This window comes from Chiloscyllium plagiosum, unplaced genomic scaffold, assembly GCF_037043375.1.
Source record: "Chiloscyllium plagiosum isolate Xiang-an unplaced genomic scaffold, Cpla_swu_hap1 HiC_scaffold_16, whole genome shotgun sequence".
Lineage (NCBI taxonomy): Eukaryota > Metazoa > Chordata > Chondrichthyes > Orectolobiformes > Hemiscylliidae > Chiloscyllium > Chiloscyllium plagiosum.
The window spans coordinates 85,203,229-85,226,506 of record NW_028270154.1 but is presented as its reverse complement, the minus strand read 5'-3'; the positions used below and the strand labels follow the sequence as shown (position 1 = coordinate 85,226,506).

Below are 23,278 nucleotides of genomic sequence, written 5' to 3'. Positions count from 1 at the left end.
AAGAAAGTTACAAGCATCATAAAGAAATATCAGATCAGCACCAAAGTTAAAACAGTTAAATGAGGTTATCTTACAAATCCCAAGTTTTGATTATAAAGAAAATTAACAGTGATAGTTTTCATGTTGGCTATCTTGTGAAAATGTTCATCTACTTTGTATTCTTTCTGCTGTAATGTTATCTATTCAGATGTCATTCAAGAATAAATGTGGGTCTTTCTTTAAGTATTTTTGTTATTCTGTGTTTGCATTCTAATCAACTCATGTGCATGTGCAGTAAGAGTAAAACAAAATGGAAATGTTGGAAGTACTGAGTACATAGATAATTTGACTGGAGAAAGTAGGTGAGTTAAGGGTTCAACTGTGGATTATTTGCCAAATTAGAAAATATTGCAGATGAACCATATTCAAACATTTACTGAAGTATGCACTTCCCTCCAAGGCCCCAAGGGATCGTTCCATTTCTGTCACAAATTCACCTGCACCTCCACACACATCATTTACTGCATCCGCTGCACCTGATGTGACCTCCTGAAGAAAGGCTTATGCCCGAAACGTCGATTCTCCTGCTCCTTGGATGCTGCCTGACCTGCTGCACTTTTCCAGCAACACATTTTTCAGCTCTGATCTCCAGCATCCGCAGTCCTCACTTTCTCCGAGTTGATTTTAACCTACTGCGAATCCTCTTGCAAGGATGCCTTCCTCCCTCTACAAGGATTTCAGTGAGTCTTTCTCTCACTGCACCCCCCAGGTCATCTCCTCTGCCCTGAAGCTCTTCAGCCACATTCTCAAACAGACTCGCTACCACAGTCACATCTCCTTCCTCAGCACCTGCCGACAGAACCGACTGACCCCGCACAGACTCCGGATTATGTTCAGACCAACAAAATTTGGACCCAACCAGGACAACCAGTACCTACAACAAATCCAAAGCCTCCAGCAACAGACCTCCCTCCGGATCCTCCGCTCCATGCTTGCAGCCATGCGCCGCTACCTACATTCCTTGCAGTCAGCCCTGCCCCAGCTCAGGACAACACTCTCACAGACCTGCAAAGGACCTCTACTGTTCTTCATCCACAGAAGAATCCATACACTAAACAAACAGTTCTTCCTCGCCATATCGGAAATTAAAGACAGTAAGTACCAAAAACTTTCATATACTTACCCCCACACTCCGGATTCCTCAACTGTTCCAGAATCTTCCATCGGCCTCCGGAACCGCTCAGGCGCCATTAACCACGCGGTCGCTGCAGCAACCGCCGCCGTGAACCATGACGTCACTTCCGCCCCCACCGATCATGCAACCTCCGCGATCGCCGCCCAGACAACCGCCTCCACGATCGCTAGGAAGACCATCGCCAACAGATTTGCGGCCTCCGCGGGGTCCACGGCCACCGGGAACAACACCGTTTCTGCCATCGCCATAGCCACATCCGCCCCCAGACTTGCCGTCGCCACATCCGCTACTGTCCCCAGTGACGTCACTCGGGGCGGAAGTGGATGTGGCGCAACGACCACGCCATACGTCTCCACCCCGCACTGATCTCCGCCCCCACACCTAACCCCGACCCCACGCCGATCTCCGCCCCCATGCCCAACTCCGCCCCCACGCCCAACCCCGCCCCCACACCCAGGTCCAGCCCCACACCAGATCCTAACTCCCAGCCCTGCCGTATTTTCACCATCCCTCCAGACCTCCCCCTCTCTGAGGATGAAAGATCAGTCCTCAGCAGAGGCCTCACCTTCATCCCCCTATGCTCCTCGATTAACAAGTTCAACACGCGGCAAGACATCGAACAATTCTTCCGTGCCTACTTCTTCTGCTAGGATCCTCGTCCACCCTCTGACGACTCCTTCTCCCGTCTCCAACACACCCCATCCACCTGGACACCCCGTGCTGGCCTCTTACCCGCCCTCGATCTCTTCATAGCCAACTGCCACCGCGACATTAACCACCTCAACCTGTCCACACCTCTTACCCACTCCAACCTCTCACCCTCGCAACATACAGCCCTCCACTCCCTCCGCTCCAACCCCAACCTCACTATCAAACCGGCAGACAAGGGAGGCACAGTGGTAGTTTGGCACACTGATCTTTACATTGCTGAGGCTAAACGCCAGCTCACGGACACCTCCTCCTACTGCCCCCTTGACCATGACCCCACCTCCCACCACCAAACCATCATTTCCCAGACCATCCACAACCTCATCACCTCAGGGGATCTCCCATCCACCGCCTCCAACCTCATCGCCCCACAACTCGCACCGCCTGTTTCTACCTCCTGCCCAAAATTCACAAACCTGACTGCCCTGGCTGACCCATTGTCTCAGCCTGCTCCTGCCCCACCGAACTCATGTTTCCATACCTCGACACTGTCCTGTCCCCCTTAGTCCAAGAACTCCCCACCTACGTTCGGGACACCACCCACGCCCTCCACCTCCTCCATGATTTTCGCTTCCCCGGCCTTATCTTCACCATGGACATCCAGTCCCTATACACCTCCATCCCCCATCACGAAGGCCTCAAAGCCCTCCGCTTCTTCCTTTCCCGCCGACCCAACCAATACCCTTCCACTGACACCCTCCTTCGACTGACTGAACTGGTCCTCACTCTGAACAACTTTTCTTTCCAATCCTCCCAATTCCTCCAAACCAAAGGAGTAGCCATGGGCACCCGCATGGGCCCCAGCTATGCCTGCCTCATCGTCGGATATGTGAAACAGTCCATCTTCCGCAGCAACACTGGCACCACCCCCCAGCTTTTCCTCCGCTATGTCGATGACTGTATCGGCGCTACCTCGTGCTCCCACGAGGAGGTTGAACAGTTCATCCACTTTACTAACCTCTTCCACCCCGACCTCAAATTTACCTGGACTATCTCAGACTCCTCCCTCCCCTTCCTAGACCTCTCCATTTCTTTCTCGGGCGACCGACTCAACATGGACATTCACTATAAAATGACCGACTCCCACAGCTACCTAGATTACACCTCCTCCCACCCTGCCCCCTGTAAAAACACCATCCCATATTCCCAATTCCTTCGCCTCTGCCGTATCTGCTCCCAGGAGGACCAATTCCAATACCGAACTACCCAGATGACCTCCTTCTTCAAAGACTGCAATTTCCCCTCAGACATGATTGACAATGCTCTCCACCACATCTTCTCCACTTCCTGCTCCTCCGCCCTTGAACCCTGCCCCTCCAATCTCTACCAGGACAGAACCCCACTGGTCCTCACCTACCACCCCACCAACCTCCAGATACATCGTATCATCCTTCGTCATTTCCGCCACTTCCAAACAGACCCCACCACCAAGGATATATTTCCTTCTCCTCCCCTATCAGTGTTCCAGAAAGACCACTCCCTCTGCGACTCCCTCATCAGGTCCACACCGCCCACCAACCCAACCTCCACTCCAGGCACCTTCCCCTGCAACCGCAAGAAATGCAAAACTTGCGCCCACACCTCCCCACTCACTTCCCTCCAAGGCCCCAGGGGATCCTTCCATATCCGTCACAAATTCACCTGCACTTCCACACACATCATTTACTGCATCCGCTGCACCCGATGTGGCCTCCTCGACATTGGGGAGACGGGCCGCCTACTTGTGGAACGTTTCAGAGAACACCTCTGGGACACCCGCACCAACCAACCCAACCGCCCTGTGGCTGAACACTTTAACTTCCCCCTCCCACTCCACCAAGGACATGCAGGTCCTTGGCCTCCTCCATTGCCAGACCATGGCAACACGACGCCTGGAGGAAGAGCGCCTCATCTTCTGCCTAGGAACCCTCCAACCACAAGGGATGAATGCAGATTTCTCCAGCTTCCTCATTTCCCCTCCCCTCACCTTATCTCAGTCCCAACCCTCGGACTCAGCACCGCCTTCTTGACCTGAAATCTTCTTCCCGACCTCTCTGCCCCCACCCCCTCTCCGGCTTATCACCCTCACCTTAACCTCCTTCCACCTATCGCATTCCCAACGCCCCTCCCCCAAGTCCCTCCTCCCTACCTTTTATCTTAGCCTGCTTGGCACACCCTCCTCATTCCTGAAGAAGGGCTTATGCCCGAAACGTCGATTCTCCTGCTCCTTGGATGCTGCCTGACCTGCTGTGCTTTTCCAGCAACACATTTTTCAGCTCTGATCTCCAGCATCTGCAGTCCTCACTTTCTCCTCCCTGAAGTGCACAGGAGGCATGCCAAGAGCAGTGTACCTAAAAAACAAGATTCTGAGGAAGGGTCACTTGACCCGAAAAGTTCACTCTGACTTTTGTCCACAGATGCTGCCAGATCTGCTGGGCTTTTCTAGCAATTTCTGTCCTTGTACCTAAAGATGAGATTAGTCAACCTCGTGAAGCTACAATACAGAAGTACTTGTGTGCGACTCAGCACAAGTAGCAAGTGAAAGGCTGAGCTAAGCACAACCAATAGATCAGGTCTAAGATCTGCAGTCCATCCACAATTCGTTGCGGCCCCAGTTAAACACCTCAGTGCAGGAGAACACTCCACAAAGATCCCATCTGTAATGTGGAGGGACTCAACACACCAGTCCAAATGACAAGGCTGAAGTAATTGCAACAGTTTTCAACTGCATGTGCTTAGTAGATTAACCAATCTGGTCTCCTGATGTCCCCATATCACAGATGCCAGCCTTTAGCCAATTTGATACACACCATGTGACAGCAAGAAACAGTTGGAAGCACTGTCGACTATGGGTTCTTGCAGCCTGCAGGAAATAGTATTGAAAAAGTGTGCCCCTAGCCACGCTATTCCAGTACAATTACCACACCTTGTCCAGTCACAATATCTATTTCCTTTAAGAAGTGGTCAGAAGCTTTAATCATAAGTAATTCTGAGCATCCTGTTAATGCATACCGCCAATGAATAGTGTGGTCACAAATGCACGACACTGCATTTCCTGTATCACATTGAATGGACAAGTGTTAATTTGTTGCATTGTGGTTTACATTCTCGTGGCATTTAATATTGCAATCAGTATTTTTGCTGTAAGATCAGCAACAAATAGGTAAAGGTTGTACTTTGGCTTAAATTAGAAACAAAGGGAGAAATATTGTTTGAAAATTTTATTAGAATATCGAATGTATTGCCAGAGATGACTTTTGAAATAGATATGACTAAAAACTATGAAGACGCAAGATCTTCCAAAATAGTGGGTAGGAACTGAATCAGGAAATTGGGGCAGGTAGTAACTCCTATATCTGTAAATCCTGACTCAGTGAGGCTAGTTAAATTAACATCTCTTTGTACTCAGCATTATATTCGAATGAGAAAATAACCCATAATGCAGGAGTAACAAATATTTAGAGAAGTAATTAATGTTCTTGAAGAGCAATACATTGTGTAGAAATTATCAAGTTATTTAAATCCTCTGCCCTTTAAAAGTTGAACAATGCTCACTATGTCTGAAAACTAAAAGAAAACTTCCTTAGCAGTTAAAAGCTGTTTGTGAACACATTCCTAGACTGTAGTATTATTAAAGCTTGGCTGCTTCCCACAGCCCATTATTGTCAGAGTGGGGAGGAGAGAGAATTGGGTTATAATATCAGAGTTGACAGTCAGAAGTTATGTACGTATTAATTGTTGGATTGTGGACTCAGGTTTTTTTTTTGTGAAGTACTTACGGTTTAACTGTTTTGAATAACTTTTATGAAAAGAACTTTTTTGAGTATGATGAACTACGTGAGATACTTAGAATGTTTTATGTTTCATTTTGGCATGGCTCCTGACATTTATCCATAATAGATGTTCAGTTGACATAGAAACTATAAAGACAAAGGGTTGTGGCTTGGGGTCCTGCGTTTTCCCTAGGCTGGCATTGGGCTGTAAGAGGGTATGGTGATGGATGAACTCATGGATTAGCACAGACGTATGAGCGGCTATTAGGTGTGGATGGGGGGATCAAGGTTGCACAGAGATTGTGAAGCCAACCCATCTGCACCCCTCCTCCAGAGTGAAGATCTTGCTGTTCGGTACTTTTTCCTCAATGTGTGTTTGACAAGCTGGGAGATTTCCCATCTTTAATTGCCTGATTCCATGTCTACAACAGTGTTAACTGGAATGATCAGTTGTTTAAATGGGCAGTCTAAAAGATATGAGGAAAGGACAGGAACATGGAAGTAATAGTGAGAGCATTGGGTGCTGATAAAAGTTTGAAAACCTAAAAGTCTCCTCCAATATCTTATGCAAGTTTGAACTTGTGGTTAGATGGGTCATTTAACAATACAAGACATCACAGATAAATTCAAACTGTGTTCTCTGGTGATGTTTATTTGGAACTTCAAAAATTAATACATTTTCTGCAGAGAAAATAACACTTTCAGGATTATTGGGAAAGGCTGGAGTGTGGGAATAGGTTTATTGTTCTTGCAGAGAGCCAGCAAGGGTACAACAAGTTGAATGGCTTCCTTCTGCAAAAGATCTTTGATTTTTATACATAATCAGGCATTTGAATCCTTTTTTTTCTCTCGTGTTCCAGGTTATAAAGTCATAGAAATGTACAGCACAGAAACAGATCATTTGGTCTACCTCGTCCATGCCAATCAGATATCCTAAATTAATCTGGTCCTATTTGCCAGCATTTGGCCCTCTAAACCCTTCCTATTCATATACCTATACAGATGCCTTTTCGATGTTGTAATTGTACCAGCCTCCATCACTTCCTCTGGCAGCTCATTCCATACACGCATCACCCTCTGTGTTAAAAAGCTGTCCCTTAGATCCCTTTTTAATCTTTCACCTTAAACTTGTGCCCTCTAGAATTGGACTCCCCCACCCCTGGGAAAAGACCTTGTCTATTTACCCTATCCATGTCCCTCATGATTTTACAAATCTCTATAACGTCACCCCTCAGCCTCCAATGCTCCAGGGAAAATAGCCCCAGCCTGTTCAGCCTCTTCCTATAGCTCAAATCCTCCAACCCTGACAACATCCTTGTAAAATTTTTTTTCGAATCCTTTCAAGTTTCACAAAATCTTTCCGATAGAAAGGAGACCAGAATTGCATGCAGTAATCAACATAGTGGCCTAATCAATGTCCTGTACAACCATAACATGACCTCCCAACTCCTATACTCAGTGCACTGACCCATAGCCTCCCTATCTTTTATCTTAGCCTGCTGGACCAACTTTCCTCATTCCTGAAGAAGGGCTAATGCCCGAAACGTCGATTCTCCTGTTCCCTAGATGCTGCCTGACCTGCTGCGCTTTTCCAGCAACACATTTCCATCTCTGATCTCCAGCATCTGCAGACCTCACTTTCTCCTCACTGACCCATAAAGGCAAGCAAACCAAACGCCTTCTTCACTATCCTATCTACCTGCGACTTTGCATTTAAGAAACTATGAACCTGCACTCCACAGTCTCTTTCTTCAGCAACACTCCCTGGAACCTTATCATTAAGTGTAAAAGTCCTGACTTGATTTGCCTTTCCAAAATGCAGCACCTCATATTTCTCTAAATTAAACGCCATTTGCCACTCCTCGGTCCATTGGCCCATCTCATCAAAATCTGGTTGTACTCTGAGGTGATCTTTATCGATATCCATTTCTCCTTCAATTTTGGTGTCATCTGCAAACTTACTAACCATACCTCCTATGCTTGAGATGATGAGCTGCCTCTGGCTGGAACAGATTATCAATAACTTTGAAGAAGATACTGCCTTGGATTGCATTAGATGCCAGCAGCAAAACTGACACTTGATTTGAACAGAGATGTATGAGAATTTTGTTCCCTCTCTGCTGCAATGCAATACATGCGCAGTAGATGTCCCCACACTATAACCACAAGCTTTCTGATGCAGAGCTGGTCTGAGAACTTGCTTGTTCTGCTTTTTCACATTCCTGCTTTCATATTATACAATGTAAAGAGCCACAAGTCTGAGTATTTAATTCCAATCGCCATTGAAAATTATTGCTGTTACCCTTGTGTGTTTTTATATAATTATGCCTTCAGCCTGCTTTTTGATCGGGTGCTGTTTCCAATGCAAAAGGGTTTGAGGAAAGAGTTTTGCTTCAGCGTTTCCTTTGGGAATGGGGAGATCCATCCGAATATGATGGTCCAAACTTCCCAGTCTCTGAATCATTACAGCCAGAGATATGCATGTCAGAACCTAATGAAGTCCGAGTGTGCTTATGTCAGTGGGTATGGATGGGAGGGTTGCTCTTCTGACAAGCAATTCCCATGTTCCCTGGGTGGGATTTTATTCCTTTGTATTCATGCAATTCTATCCTCATGTGCTGAAGACAAGCTCTTTGGTCAGCATATGTTGCTTAGAAGCTGTACTCTAATTCAGTACTGCCAAGTGACTTTACACTCTGTGCAAATCCAAGAATATATTTTGAAAAATTTACTTGATTTTTGAGTGCAAATGTTTTGCAACAAAGGACCGAAGAAAGGTTTGCTGTACTTTTTCTAAAATAAAGCAAGTTACTGAAACTCATGGGTGGTGCTTTGCAAAGTGTGCGGGCGCTAGTGGATGTAAGAGGAGGCGGCATGGTGCCAGAGTGTGCAGACAAAGTGAGAGTCAGCCAGCAACATGTTTCTGATTGCTATGTGGTGTTGTAACAAGTTGTAGGTACCAGCGGTCATCAGCCTGATGACAGCATTCTGATTGGCTCCTGGGCAGCAGAACAGTTTGTGGCTGTGTATGTTACAATGAGAGCCTCTGGACTCTCTGGAGGTGGAGGTGGTCTGTGTGTCTGTCCGTCTGACTGCCTCTGTCTCTCTCCAGTAATAATGCCCATTTCTTCCCACCACCATTGCTGTAAGCTGCTACTTCTAATCTTTAAATCAGCGACTTTATAGTTCGTGATCCAGTTACTCTGTGCCTCCTGTGAAGTAGTGAAAAACTTCAAGGCAAAACTTGGAGAACTAAAGGACTTAGAAAGGAAAACTATACCCTCTTTTTAACCATAAGCACTGGTGCCATTGAACTGTTTCCATTGTATTTTTTTCCCTCTGCATTCATAACAACATTGTCTTTTACAAAGAACAGCACAGCACAGGAACAGGCCCTTCGGCCCACCAAGACTACGCCAACACATGATGCCTTTCCAAACTATAAACCTTTTGCCTCTACACAGTCCATTTCCCTGTATTTCCTGCCTATTCATGTGACTATCAAGATGCCTCTTTAATGTTGATGTCATATCTGCTTCCACCTCTTCCACTGGCAATGCATTCCAGGCAGTTAACAACCTCTATGTAAAGAACAAGATTTGTCTCTCCCATGTCCTTTAAACCTACCCTCTTTTACCTTAAACCTATGCTCCCTAGTAATTAATGTTTCTACCCTGTGAAAAAGACTCTGGCTACCCATTCTATCCATGCCTGTCATAATTTTATAAGCTTCTATCAGGTCTCTCCCTCATCCTTTGATGTTCAAGTGAAAACAAACCAGGATGGTCCAGTCTCTCCCCAAAGCTAATACCCTCTGAGCTGGATAACATCCTAGTAAACCGTTTCTGTTCCCTTTCCAAAGGCTCCACATCCTTCTTGCAGTGCAACAACCAGAATGCTTTTCAAAATGCCAAATGTGGTCTAACTAAAGTTCTGTTTAGTTGCAATATAATTTGCCAATTTTTATACTGAAGAGAGCCTGCATGCCAAATGCCTTCTTGAACCACCTGATCCAGATGTGTTGCCATTTTCAGGGAACTGTGGACCTGTACACCCAGATCTCTCTGCATATTGATGCCATTAAGTGTTCTGCTATTTAATGTATACTGCCTTCTGAATTAGAGCTTCCAAAATGCATCACCTTGCTTTTGTCAGGATTAAACTCCATCTGCCACTTCTCTGCTCAAGTCTCCAGCCCATCTGTGTCCTGCTGTATTCTCTTGCAATCCTTCTCAATATGTGCAGCTCCCCCAATCCTTGTGTCATCAACAGACTTATTAATCAGGCTATCTGCATTCTCATCAAAATCATTTATATACCATTCCAAACAATAAGGGTCCTGGCACTGATCCCTGTGAAACAATACCGGTCACCAATTTTCAGTCAGAAAAACATTGCTGCTGTCTGTCTTCTTTGACCAAGCCAACTCTGTGTCAATCTTAACAGCTCACCATGGATCCCACGTGAGTTCACGTTCTATATCAGCCTGCCATGGAGGACCTTGCCAAAGGCATTGCTCAAGCCCATATAGACAATATTTACCGACCTGGCCTCATCAATCATCCTTATATTTTAGTTTATGAGATATAATCTTCCCCGCAAAAAGCCAGGTGCCTATCGTTAATAAATCCATCTTTTTTTCAAATGTGCGTAAATTCTGTCCCTAAGAATCTTCTCCAATATTTTCCCTACCGCTGACGTAAGGCTCTGGTCTGTAATTTCCCAGATTATTCCTATTGCCCTTTTTAAATAAAGGAGCAATGTTCATTATTCTCCAGTCCTCTGGGACTAAAGAGGATACAAAGGCCCCAGCAATTTCCTCACCTGTCTCCCTCAGCATTCTGGGGTAGATCTCATCTGGAGGCTTATCTACTTTAATGCTTTTTGAAATACCCCACACCTCTTCCTTTTTTATATTGACATGCCCTAGAATATTAACAAACTGTCCTGGACATTCACCATCAATCATGACCTTCTCCATTGTGAATACTGATGCAAAGTATTTGTTCAGAGCCACTTCCTCAAGCTCCACAAATAAATTCCCTCCTTTGTCGTTAGGTGGAGTTACCCTTTCCATAGCTACCTTCTTGGCCCTTATACATGTATAAAACACCTCAGGGTTTTCCTTAATCCTGTTCACCTAAGAAATTTAATGACCCATTTTAGCCTTCCAAATCCCATGTTTGAATTTTTCCTGCTATCTTTGTGCTCTACGAGGGCTCAGTGGGTCTTCAGTTCTCTCAACCTCACGTGTGCCTCCTTTCTCATATTGGCTAAGCTCTCAATTTCTCTTGTTATCCAAGATTCCCAAATCTTGTCATCCATAATCCTACATTTTCACAGGAACATGCTGGTCCTGAACTCTAATCACCTGAACGTGTGCAACAGTTTCTTCCCCCAAGCCAGCAGGCTCCTTAACACAGTGTGATTGGACTCTTTCCCATCTGAAATTCTTTGCACGAGTTTGAATTGCTGCTAGAAAAATGTCTATTATTTATCATTCTTCCATTACACTGGAGCTTGCATGTTTTGCACTTCTTATGCACTTTATGCTGTGTATGATTTTATCGTTTGTGCTGTCCATGTAGCACCCTCAGTTCTGGAGGAACACTGTCTCGTTTTTACTGTATCAGTTGTATATGGTAGAAATGACAAATCAAAGGCCACTCTCTATTCTACTCTAATCCACTGGCCTTTAAAAGATTCCCACATGCCAGATGTGGATTTACTCTCAAACAACTGACCCCAATCGACATATCCCAGCTCCTGCGTAAAATTGTGGTAGTTATCCTTCTCCCAGTTTAGTACTTTCACACAAGGACTACTCTTATCCTGACATTCCTGATGAAGGGCTTATGCCCAAAACATTAACTCTCCCTGCCCCTCAGATGCTGCCCGACCTGCTGTGCTTTTCCAGTGCCTCACTTTTCAACTCTGACTCTCGAGCATCTGCAGACCTCACTTTCTCCTACTCTTATCCTAGTCCATAAGTAACTTAAAACTTACAGAATTATAGTCACTGTTCCTGAAATGCTCCTCCACTGAAACTTTGATCACATGGCTGGGCTCTTGTCCCAATAGCAGGTCCAGTCTGTCCTGTTCCCTATTTGGAGTATTTACATATTGTTTCAAAAACTATCCTGGACACACTTAACAAATTCTCCCTCAACCACCCCCTGGCAATACCTGAGTATAGGGGAAGTTAAAATTACTCAACACAACATCCTGTTGTGTTCACATTTTACCATAATATATCCACATATCTGTTCCTCTATCACCCACTGGTTGTTGAGAGGCCTGAAGTACAACCCTATCAAAGTGATTACACCCTTCCTATTCCTGAGCTCTCGACTTTTGGCCTTGCTGGATGAGCCCAACACGGTGGAGACAATGAGGTCTGCAGATGCTGGAGATCAGAGTTGAGAGGGTGTTGCTGGAAAAGCACAGCAGGTCAAGCAGCATCCGAGGAGCAGGAGAATTGACATTTCAGGCATAAGCCCTTCATCAGGAATGAGCACTCTACATGGTGCCCATCCTCAATACAGCTATGACATTCTCTCAAATCAGTAACCCAACTACCCCATCTCTTTTACATCCCTCTCTGTCACACCTGAAATATCTAAACCCTGGAATGTTAGAATGTTAGTGTTGTCTCAATGAAGTAATAGCTACAACATCATTGTTATGTGCATTGATCCAAGCTCTAAGTTCATTTGCCTTACTTGTCAAACTCCTCACATTAATACAACTACACTTCAGACCGCCAATCCCCACCATGTCCAGGAACCTCTCCCTATCTGTTCTTCCTCTGAGCCTTACTGGCTTTGGTTTCTGACTCCTCCTCAGTCATTTTACTTGCTGACCTACAGCTCTCATTCCTGCCCCCTGCCATACTATTTTAAACCCTTTGCCTGTGTAAGAGGGCTTCAGACAGGCTGGTTAGAGCCTTAACAAATTTGAAATACTTTCGAATCAGCCTGCTTAGGAATGTTACTTCACACCTAGGGAGAACATGTCACTCAAACCAGAGCCTCTTGGCTCAGAGGTTTGGACAATACCACTGCACCACAAAATCCCCTTCTTTTATCTAGTTATATGTCAATTATTCATGTATTCCAATCACAGGTAAACCACTATTTACTTGAAATAAGTCACAGTCCTGTTACGTCCACAAACCTGGCCTGTATTTTCTGTCCGAAATGTAAATTGGGGACTGAGTAAAATGATAAAATTTTTAATTTTCATAACAGTGTGGTGAATTGATTATCAGTGAGACAATGACACATTCTTATTGAAGTGTTTAATATGATAAAGGGATATGATAGTTTCACCCTCTCTGGCCTTTTCCTCTGTTGGGAGAATCCAAACATAAAGGAGGCACACTGAAAGTATTAATTAATTTTTATATTCATTCACAGGATGTAAGAGTTACTGGCTGGACTAGCATTTGTTGTCCATTTTTAATTACCCAGAGGGCAGTTAAGAGTTAACCACATTGCTGCGGGTCTGGAGTCACGTGTAAGCCAATTGAGTAAAGATGGTGGATTTCCTTCCCCAAAGAATATTAGTGGACCAGATGGATTATTCACCCAACAATTGATTCGTGGTCATCATTAGATGGAATTTTATTGAATTTAAATTGCACCATCTGCCATGGCAGGATTCAAACCCAGGTCCCCCAGAATATTATCTGCATCTCTGGAATGATAGTCAAGCGATAATACCACTAGACCATCGCTTCCCTCTGGGGGAAGGGTACTTATGTTGAAATGGAAATGGCAGGTGTTCTCTTTCACTAAAATTGGTAATGGAAATCTAGAATTCTTTTCCTACCACAGGACAAGATTTTTATGAAGTGTCAGGTCTAACTCACTTCAGCAGCAGCAAGAAGACTATAACCTACAGAGTAACTCCTGCCAGGCCGGTTGTATTATTAATTATCCTGGGGCAGCAGATTATTTTGGGGTCAGGGTCAATTGGAAGACCATTGGGAAATGGTGCCCACTGCTGGTGCTGTACTTTTGAGCAAGAATGTATATCGATGGACAAAATCTTCACCACCAGGATCAGGCAAGGAATTGAAATGGCGTCTCCTGAGGGCAAATGGATTGTTGCAGAAGGGAGGTCCCTTTGGCCAAAGGTTGCCCAACATGGAGACCATGTACCCTGCCCATTGGAAATTTACTCTGTGACCTTGCTCTGTGGCAGAGAGTTCCCTGGTTCTATTAAAATTCCAGCGGAGACCAGAAGGGGGCCTCAACCTGCCACTGAAATCACTCAGTTAGGCTCCAGGCTGATCCATCATTGTTCCTGCCTCTGGCAACATTGCTTGACGGTGTTGCAAGACTTTGGGCATGGGAAAGAGTCAGACGGAGTGCCCATTTTGCCAGCAGTGTTTCTAGCCTCCAATCTGTCCTAAAAAGGCTTGGAAAATCCTGTCCTTATAAAGGCTGTGGAAATCTTTCATGATCATTACAGGCTTCTAAGGAAATGAATCCAACACAAGGAAAAGGAATTGAGATATAGATCAGCGGCAAACGAATTGATTAGGAGCAGGGTTCATTGACTGAATGGCCTTGACCTATTTAATATATAGGTTTGTGTTCACACGAAGCACACAATGTGTTGGTGTTACTGATGCTTCTTTATATCAACTCCTACACAGTGACCTTTTAAGAGAGAAGTAAGATGTCTGAGGAGCCAGCAATGTAAACAATCCCTGAGGGACACCCTGCCTCAGAATAAACACCTGATGGATCATAAAGGTTCTTTCTTTAATGCAGAAGTGTACATACAATGGAAGGTGAGAAAACCTCAGCTTTAGAAAGAAGCATCCTTTTAACTCAATCACACATTGTCAGCAGCACTAGTTGGGCCTCAATGGCCCTCAATGGCCCTGGAGCTAGTTTTGAGCTGTTGCTTTCAATTGCCACGGTCTGTAGCAGCAGTGGAAAAAATGATACGCTCACAGCGCTGTGAACCCAGATTCAATTCCAGACTTAGATGACCGTCTGTGTGGAGTTTGCACGTTCTCCCTGTGTCTGCATGGGTTTCCTCAGGTTTCTTCCCACAGTCCAAAGATGTACAAGTTATGTGGATTAGCCATGCTAAATTGCCATGTAGTGTCCAGGGATATGCAGGCCTGTTGGATTAGCCATGAGAAAGGTGCGAATAGGATAGAGGTCTGGTTGGTTTGCTCTTTGGAGGGTCAGTGCAGACTTGATGGGCTGAATGGCCTCTTTCGGCATTGTAGGGATTCTATGATTGTGCTCCCATGCATTTCCTGTCCTGATCTGTCTTTGTGGATGAAGTCAAAAATCACACGACACTGGGTTATAGTCCAACAGGTTTATTTGAAACCACAGACTTTCGGTGCTCCCGCTCCTTCCTCAGGCAGCTAGTGAGAGAGAATACATCAGACGCAAAATTTGTAGTAAAAGATCAAAGAGACATACAACTTATGTGAATGTATTGAACCAACCTGGGTGACTATTAAGTCTTTAATCAGTTAGAATGGAGGTGCAGGTTTTGATTGGTTAATATTATAAATTCCTGCCCCAAGATAACTTCAGAATAAAGGTGACACTTTAGGTCAGACAATGTATTTTAGGTGTGAGGCCATGTTTCAAGTCTATTTGTATCTCAGCCTGGAGTCAGACTGGTTTTATTTTCAAAGAATGAATTCATAAAATGCCACATTGATTGACTGCTTTTAAATTGTGTGCTTTTTGAACAAATTAGAATGTACCTGTAAATTCAAGTCTGCAATTTTACCCCATGGATTTTTATATGTCTGTGTGTGTGTGCGTGTGTGTATGGGGGGGTGGAGTATATGTGTGTGAGAGCATGCGTATGAGTGTGTGCAAGAGTGTGAGTGCTTGAGAGAGAGAGTGTGTGAGGGAGTATATGCTATGAGACACTGAGTGCCAGTGTGTGTGTCTGAGAGAGTCTGTGTGAGTTTGTGTGAGACTGTGTGAGTGTGAGGGAGTATATGCCTGTGAGAGAGTGTAAGTGTAAATATGTTTATAGGAAAGGGTGTGAATGAGTGTGTGTGTTTCTGTGAGAGATTGTGAGTGAGTTTGAGTGTGAGGGAGTATATGCATGTGAGTATAAGTGTGAGTGTGTTTGTTGGAACGAGGGTCTGTGTGTGTGTGTGTGTTTGTGTAAGTGAGTTTAAGTGTGAGGGAGTATATGCATGTGAGTGTGAGTGTGTTTGTTGGAACGAGGGTCTGTGTGAGTGTGTGTGTTTGTGTAAGTGAGTTTAAGTGTGAGGGAGTATATGCATGTGAGTGTGAGTGTGTTTGTCGGAACAAGGGTCTGTGCGAATGTGTGTGTTTGTGTAAGTGAGTTTAAGTGTGAGGGAGTATATGCATGTGAGTGTAAGTGTAAGTGTTTGTCGGAATGAGGGTCTGTGCGAGTGTGTGTTTGTGTAAGTGAGTTTGAGTTTGTGTGTGTATGAGAGTGTGGCGGAAATTCAGAAAAAGGGAATGGAATTAAGCTTTTGAGTCAGATATGACTTTTCCAGAACTGAAATTTTTAAAAAAAATATATTTCTGATAAATTTGGAAGAAGATCAAGGGGGCAGATGATGCAAAGGCCCAGTGCAAAACACAATGGTGATACAATGGGTGTAAATTAAGGTGTGAAAGGGAGAGAATTGTTCCTCTCAGCTAAGAGTCTGGCAAACAAGAATTCCTGAAGAAGGGCTTATGCCCGAAACGTCGATTCTCCTGTTCCCTGGATGCTGCCTGACCTGCTGCGCTTTTCCAGCAACACATTTTCAGCTCTGATCTCCAGCATCTGCAGACCTCACTTTCTCCTCAAACAAGAAACCTTGAAGAGGTTCTGCTCCTCTCTCTGACAGATTTCTGTTCCAATCTTTTTTTTCCACCCAACATTACACAGTACCTATTGTTGGCCACTAACAGTCTCCATTAACAGCTATTCACCCACGCAGCCAGACCATTATCCACTCCTTTGTCTGTCCAATTGTCTTCTCTCTCTTTGGCCTCTATCCTGACCACCATTTCAGTAGCTGAAAATGTGTTGCTGGAAAAGCGCAGCAGGTCAGGCAGCATCCAAGAAGCAGGAGAATCGACATTTCGGGCATGAACCCTTCTTATGCTGCCTGAACTGCTGCGCTTTTCCAGCAACACATTTTCAGCTCTGACCTCCAGCATCTGCAGTCCTCACTTTCTCCTCCATCATTTCAGTAGCTCTGGCGGCAACTGTGAGGAGAAATCAGTTAAAGTTTCAAAGCTGTGGAAGAGTCATCAGCCCCGATATGTTAACCCTGATTTCTCTCCACAGATGTTGCCAGACCTGCTGAGCTTTTCCAGCAACTTCTGTTTTTGTTTCAGCTTAACAGCATCTGCAGTTCTCTCAGTTTCTATTAACTGGGCAAGGTGGCGAGGGGGAGAGGATGTAGAATAGATATAATGCAGGCAGTCTCTGGAGTTGAGGAACTCATCATTGAGACCTGGATACAGTGCAGTACTTAAGATGGAAATGAGGTGTTGTTACTTGATGAAGAGCTTATGCCCGAAATATTGATTCTCCTGCTCCTTGAATGCTGCCTAACCTGCTGTGCTTTTCCAATACCACCCTCTCAACAATATCATGTGCTGTACTGTTCTATGTTCCATGTTCTATGCTGGAAAGCTTGGAGCAGCTGCCACTAAGGTGCAGTGGAGAAAGACCACTGTCTTAGGTCTTTTGGTCAAAGTACAATGGAGGTTTGATCAGTTATCGGACCCTCCTGGTGCCTGAAATGTATGTAAATGTGGTCTTGTACACGGAAGAAATGCCTTGGCTTTGTTTGTTCTCCATATGTAAATCCTGTGTACAGGACCAAAGCACTCCAGTGACTATGAATGCATATAAAATTTTAATGAATAAGGTGTATTTTTGAAAATAAAAAAAGACTCTCCCAGGGCAATGTGCCAAGACCACACAGAACCGAACTGCTCTTGTGACTATGTATGGTATGTAGAGATAGTTTTATGAATGAAGTATATTTTTCAAATTAAAAAAAACGTTTGTGTATGGTCTCGCAATATTTGCTTTATGGAATGAAAAATGCATTCTGTCTCTTTTGCACTTTAATTTGCACCTATTTTGCATCTTTTCTTCACTATTAACAACTCCTTTGTCTTTTGCACTGAGCCTGTACACCATCTTCCCTCTTCCTCCGCCTTGGTCTAAAGTACATTAAAAACATTTTCTAAAATCTTCTGAAGAAGAGTCACATCAGACTCGTAAAACTAACTCTGTTTGTCTCTTTACAGATGCTGCTTAACCTGTCGTGTTTCACCAGCAGTTCAGAATTCAAACATCTTGCAGTATTTTAGTTTCTTACAAGTTTGGAAAGTGCAGGTTGCAACAGTTCCCTTGTAGATAATGCGTACTGCTACCACTGTGCATCGAGGGCCTTTCAGTGAACTCTATGGCATTGTTCTCGTGTCATCAATTAAAATTGCCCTTATCCAGATATTTCTGAAGCAGATAGAATCTAAAAAGATTGGAACAAATTTGCATTGGCTGCAATCATATGCATTGTTCTAGTGTTGGGAAATGTGAGCTTATAACGGCTGCACAAACCTGAATTCTTCCTGTCTGGAGACAAAGCCTTCATCAAAGGGTTTCGGAAATATAATAAAATCCGAAAGAACTGCAAAGAAACAAAAACACAAATCGCTGGATAAGTTCAGCAGGTCTGGCAACATCGGTGGATAGAAGTAAGAGTTTATGTTTCGGGTCCAGTGGCCCTTCCTCAGAATTTCTTTTTTTTATGTAAGGGAAATATGTCTTGGGTTTTCATATGCTGAAGTGCACCTAAGGTCATTTGGATGTGACATCTGTCCAAGGAAATTATAGCCTATTTCCCTCTGGAAGCAACATGATGACTCAGTGGTTAGCACTACTGCCTCACGGCGCCAGGGACCCGGGTTCAATTCCAGTCTCAGGTGACTGTCTGTGTGGAGTTTGCACATTCTCCCTGTGTCAGTGTGGGTTTCCACCCACGGTCCAAAGATATGCAGGTTAGGTGAATTGGCTATGCTAAAGAAAGTTGACATCTTAGCTCAGACAATGCATTAAAGGTGTGAGGTTAGAGTCTGTCAGTATTCCCGTCTAGAGTCAGACTGTTTCCAAAGTACAAATTCATAAAATGTCACATGGACTGACTGCCTGCAAATTGTGTGCTTTTTGAGCTAAATAGAATGTATCTGCAAATACAATTCCGCAAATGCAAATGTACCCCATAGACTTATAGCTTTGGAAAAGGTGCAGAGGAGATTTACTAGGATGTTGCCTGGTATGGAGGGAAGGTCTTACGAAGTAAGGCTGAGGGACTTGAGGCTGTTTTTGGAGAGAAGAAGGTTGAGAGGTCACTTAATAGAGACATATAAGATAATCAGAGGGTTAGATAGGGTGGGCAGGGAGAGCCTTTTTCCAAGTATGGTGACGGCGAGCACGAGGGGGCATAGCTTTAAATTGAGGGGTGATAGATATAGGACAGATGTCAGAGGTAGTTTCTTTACTCAGAGAGTATTAAGGGTATGGATTGCTTTGCCTCCAACAGTAGTAGATTTGCCAACTTTAAGTACATTAAATCGTCATTGGACAAGCATATGGACGTACATGGAATAGTGTAGGTTAGATGGGCTTCAGATTGGTATGACAGGTCGGCGCAACATCAAGGGCCGAAGGGCCTGTACTGTGCTGTAATGTTCTATGTTCTATGTTCTATGTGTGTATGCATGCATGTGAGGTAGAGAGAGTCGGTGAGTGTGTGTGTGCATGTGAGTGTGTGCCTGTGAGTGCTAGTGCAGGTTAGGGGCATTAGTGATTGGAAAAGTAGATTAATAAGGTAGGGAAATGAGTCTGGATGGGATACTCTTCAGAGGGTTGGTGTGGAGTTTTTGGGCCAAATGGCCTGTTTCCGCACTGCAAGGATTCAATGATTTACCAAGCAATTTTATGAACGCATGTGAATATGAATGTTTAATCGGCAGATTGAGAGTTTGTAATTACCCTTTCCTTCTTTGTTCATAACTGGGTGCAGCCCAGTGTTGTAAAGGCATATGGTACTTTTTAATCCAATTCTATATGTTATTGTCAATGCAGTTTGTTGTTTGGGGGAGACAGTGGCCTAGTGGTATTATTACTGGACAGTTAATCCAGAAGCCCAGGTAATGTCCTGGGGACCTGGGTTTGCATCCTGCCATGGATGGTGGAATTTGAATTTGATAAAAATATGGAATTAGGATTCTAATCATGACCATGAATCCATTACTAATTGTTGAAGGGAAACCCACCAGGTTCACTAATGTCCTTCAGGGAAGGAAACTGCCATCCTTACCTGGTCTGGCCTACATATGACTTCAGACCCACAGAAATGTGGTTGACTCTTTAACTGCCGTCTGGACAATCAGAGTGAGCAAAAAATACTGATCTAGCTAGTGACCCCCTCTTCCCATGAATTTTTTTTTTTAAAAGTTGACCGGTCAGATCCACCGATGTCAAGCCGGTGTTCTTTTCTGACCACTGCCTCCTGCTGGCTGACTATCACCTACAGGATGAGCAGCAGGCTGGCAAGGGAACATGGAAGCTGAACACCAAGCTGTTGACCCTGGGAAACATTGAGGAGCTCAAGAGGGACTATGCAGATTGGAGAACCGTGAAGCCCCTGTTTGAGCCTCCAGCGGACTGGTGGAAACAATAAAAGGGAACATCAAGAGGTTCTTCATCCTCAAAGGTGTTCAGGAGGCGAGAGAGAGGTGGGGAAAACTGTCCCAACTCCAGGAAAGTATGCAGAACCTGCTCCTGCTGCAGACGATGGGGGTCGATGTCATGGAGGACCTCCAGGAGGTGAAGGGCCAGCAAGCCTCGCTCTTTGCCTTGGAGGCCTCCAAGATAATCTTCCAGTCCAGAGTCCGCTCCGTGGAGCAGGACGAGACATGCTCACATTTCTTCTTCCAGAAGAGAGCTCCATGCTCCGCAGACTGAAGGAAGAAGATGGCTCGGTAACGTCATCTCAGGCTGATGTCATGAAGATCAGCAAATCCTTCTATGCCAGTCTGTATGACCCGAAGCCAACCAACAGCGCGGCCTCCCAGTCCTTCCTGTCCTCTATCATGGAGGTCTTAGACGACAGTACATGGGAGAGGCTGGTCCAGCCGCTATCTCTGGACAAGCTGACCAAGGCCCTTGAGTCCTTCGAAAAGAATAAAACTCCCGGAAGCGACGGCTTACTGGTCGAGCTCTATTCTGCTCTATGGGACTTGATTGGCCAGGACCTGCTGGAGGTGTATGTCAGTATGCTTCGGGCAGGTACCATGAGTGAATCCATGAGGAAAGGCATCATCACCCTCATCTACAAGCGGAAGGGGGAGATGGAGGAAATTAGAAATTGGAGACCAATCTCACTCTTAAATGCAGATTACAAAATCTTGGCAAAGGTCATCGCCAACCGGGCTGGGTCAGGTGTGCTCTGGGGTCGGTGATTCACCCTGACCAAACCTGTGCTGTACCGGGCAGGAAGATCGCTGAGAGTCTCACACTCCTCAGGGATATGATCGCCTACATGCAGGACAGAGGATTGGACACCTGCCTGATCAGCCTGGACCAGGAGAAAGCCTTTGACATGATATCACACAGGTATATGAGAGATGTTCTCTCCAAAATGGGCTTTGGGGAGGGAATCTGCAATTGGATCAGACTGCTCTACACCAACATTGTCAGTGCAGTCTCAATCAATGGGCGGGAATCAGATAGCTTCCCAGTCCGATCTGGAGTCAGGAAGGGCTGCCCTCTCTCTCCTGCCTTGTTTGCGTGCTGCATAAAGCCATTTGCCGAGTCCATCAGAAAGCATGCGAGCCTGAGAGGGGTGACTATTACTGGCAGCGGGGGCCTGCAGGTTAAGGCCTCTCTGTACATGGATGACGTCGCTGTTTTCTGCTCGGATCCGCTGTCCATACACAGACTCTTGTGCATATGTGACCAGTTCGAACAGGCCTCGGGGGCCAAGGTAAACCAAGGCAAGAGCGAGGCTATGCTCTTCGGGAATTGGGCCGACCAATCCTTGATCCCCTTCACCGTCAGGACCGACCACCTGAAGGTGCTGGGTATTTGGTTCGGAGGGGCTGGGGCATGCGCCAAGTCTTGGGGGGAGCGTATCAAGAAAGTGAGGCAGAAACTGGGCAGATGGAAGCTACGGTCGCTCTCCATCGCGGGTCAAAATCTGGTAATCAGGTGTGAGGCACTGTCAGTGTTGTTATATGTGGCACAGGTCTGGCCTCTTCCCAGAACCTGTGCCATCGCAGTCACCTGGGCTATCTTCCATTTTGTATGGAGATCAAAGATGGCCAGGGTCCGAAGGGAATCGATGTACAAAGCTCTGGGCAACGGGAGAAAAAACACACCAAATGCCACCCTCACCCTGATGGCCACTTTTGTGTGTGGCTGCATCAAGCTGTGCGTGGATCCCCGGCACACAAACACAAAGTGTCACTACATACTGAGGTTCTACCTGTCCCCAGTGGGGGGCCCACGCAGTCATTTGGGCCCCGCTGATGCCTCAGCTAAATATATGGATACATGATTGATAAACGTACAGACCTGTATATATGAATGATAAATTCTGATCTCTGTATGCAAATATTTATGTATGTATAGCATGACCAACTGTACAGACAATCAAATTATTTTATGAATAAAGTATATTTTTGAAATTAAAAAAAACCTGTCCCCAGTGTTGTGAAGGATGGGCCGAGCCTCGCTGTCGCGGAACGCTCTGAGTAGTTGGACCTTTCGTATCACCTGTCCTTCGTGGAGAAATTTATGAAGAGAAGCACCTTTGACCACAAGTCCATCAAGAAGTGGTCAGCACGTAGAGTCCTTGAGACCCTTCGGGAAAGGAGAGGGTGGATCCTATCGAGCGGTTCCCTGAGCAGACTGTCAAAGCCATTTGGCAGAATGCCTCATCGCCAGAACTTTCCAACAAGCACCAAGACATAGCTTGGCTGATGGTGAGAAGGGCTCTGCCTGTGAGATCCTTTATGCATGCCCAGACTCTCTCCCGCACCGCACGTTGCCCTCAAAGCGGCTATGGAGGGGACAAGACTGTCACACACCTCTTTCTGGAAGGTGCCTACGCAAAGGAAGTCTGGAGAGGAATGCAGTGGTGTTTGTCGAGGTTCGTCCCGAGGAGCGCCGTGACGTGGGACTCCGTGCTCTACGGTCTGTTCCCCGGGATGCACACCGAGACGAACATCAACTGTGCCTGGAGGATCATCAACTCGGTGAAAGACGCTCTTTGGTCTGTCCGAAACCTGTTGATCTTCCAGCTGAAGGAGCTGACCCCGACTGAGTGTTGCAGACTGGCACATTCCAAAGTCCAGGACTACGTGTTGAGGGACGCACTGAAGCTTGGGGCAGCTGCCGCCAAGGTGCAGTGGGGAAAGACCACCGTGTAACATCTGCCTGCCTAACCACAGGGGGCCAACGCAGTAAGGGGGCTCTGCTGACGCCTCAGCTAAATAAATGGATATATGATTGGTAAACGTACAGACCTGTATATACAAATGATAAATTCTAATCTCTGTATGCAAAGAAATGGAATGTTTACGTATGTATGGCATGA

General features: G+C 45.4%; 1 long non-coding RNA gene across 6 annotated transcripts in view; it reads right to left on the bottom strand.

Moving 5' to 3' along the window:
- The window catches only part of LOC122556807 (uncharacterized), a 108,153-nt gene that overhangs the window by 22,592 nt on the left and 62,283 nt on the right, over positions 1 to 23,278 (bottom strand). For 5 of the 6 annotated variants that reach the window (XR_015759829.1, XR_015759827.1, XR_015759826.1 and 2 more), the window contains 2 exons: positions 18,235 to 18,304; positions 14,390 to 15,031 (listed from right to left, as the gene is read on the bottom strand). The exons of the other annotated variant lie outside the window; for it this stretch is intronic. This is a non-coding gene — a long non-coding RNA (uncharacterized LOC122556807). Of the gene's footprint in view, positions 1 to 14,389; positions 15,032 to 18,234; positions 18,305 to 23,278 lie in introns of those variants that run through there. 6 annotated transcript variants of the gene reach the window in all.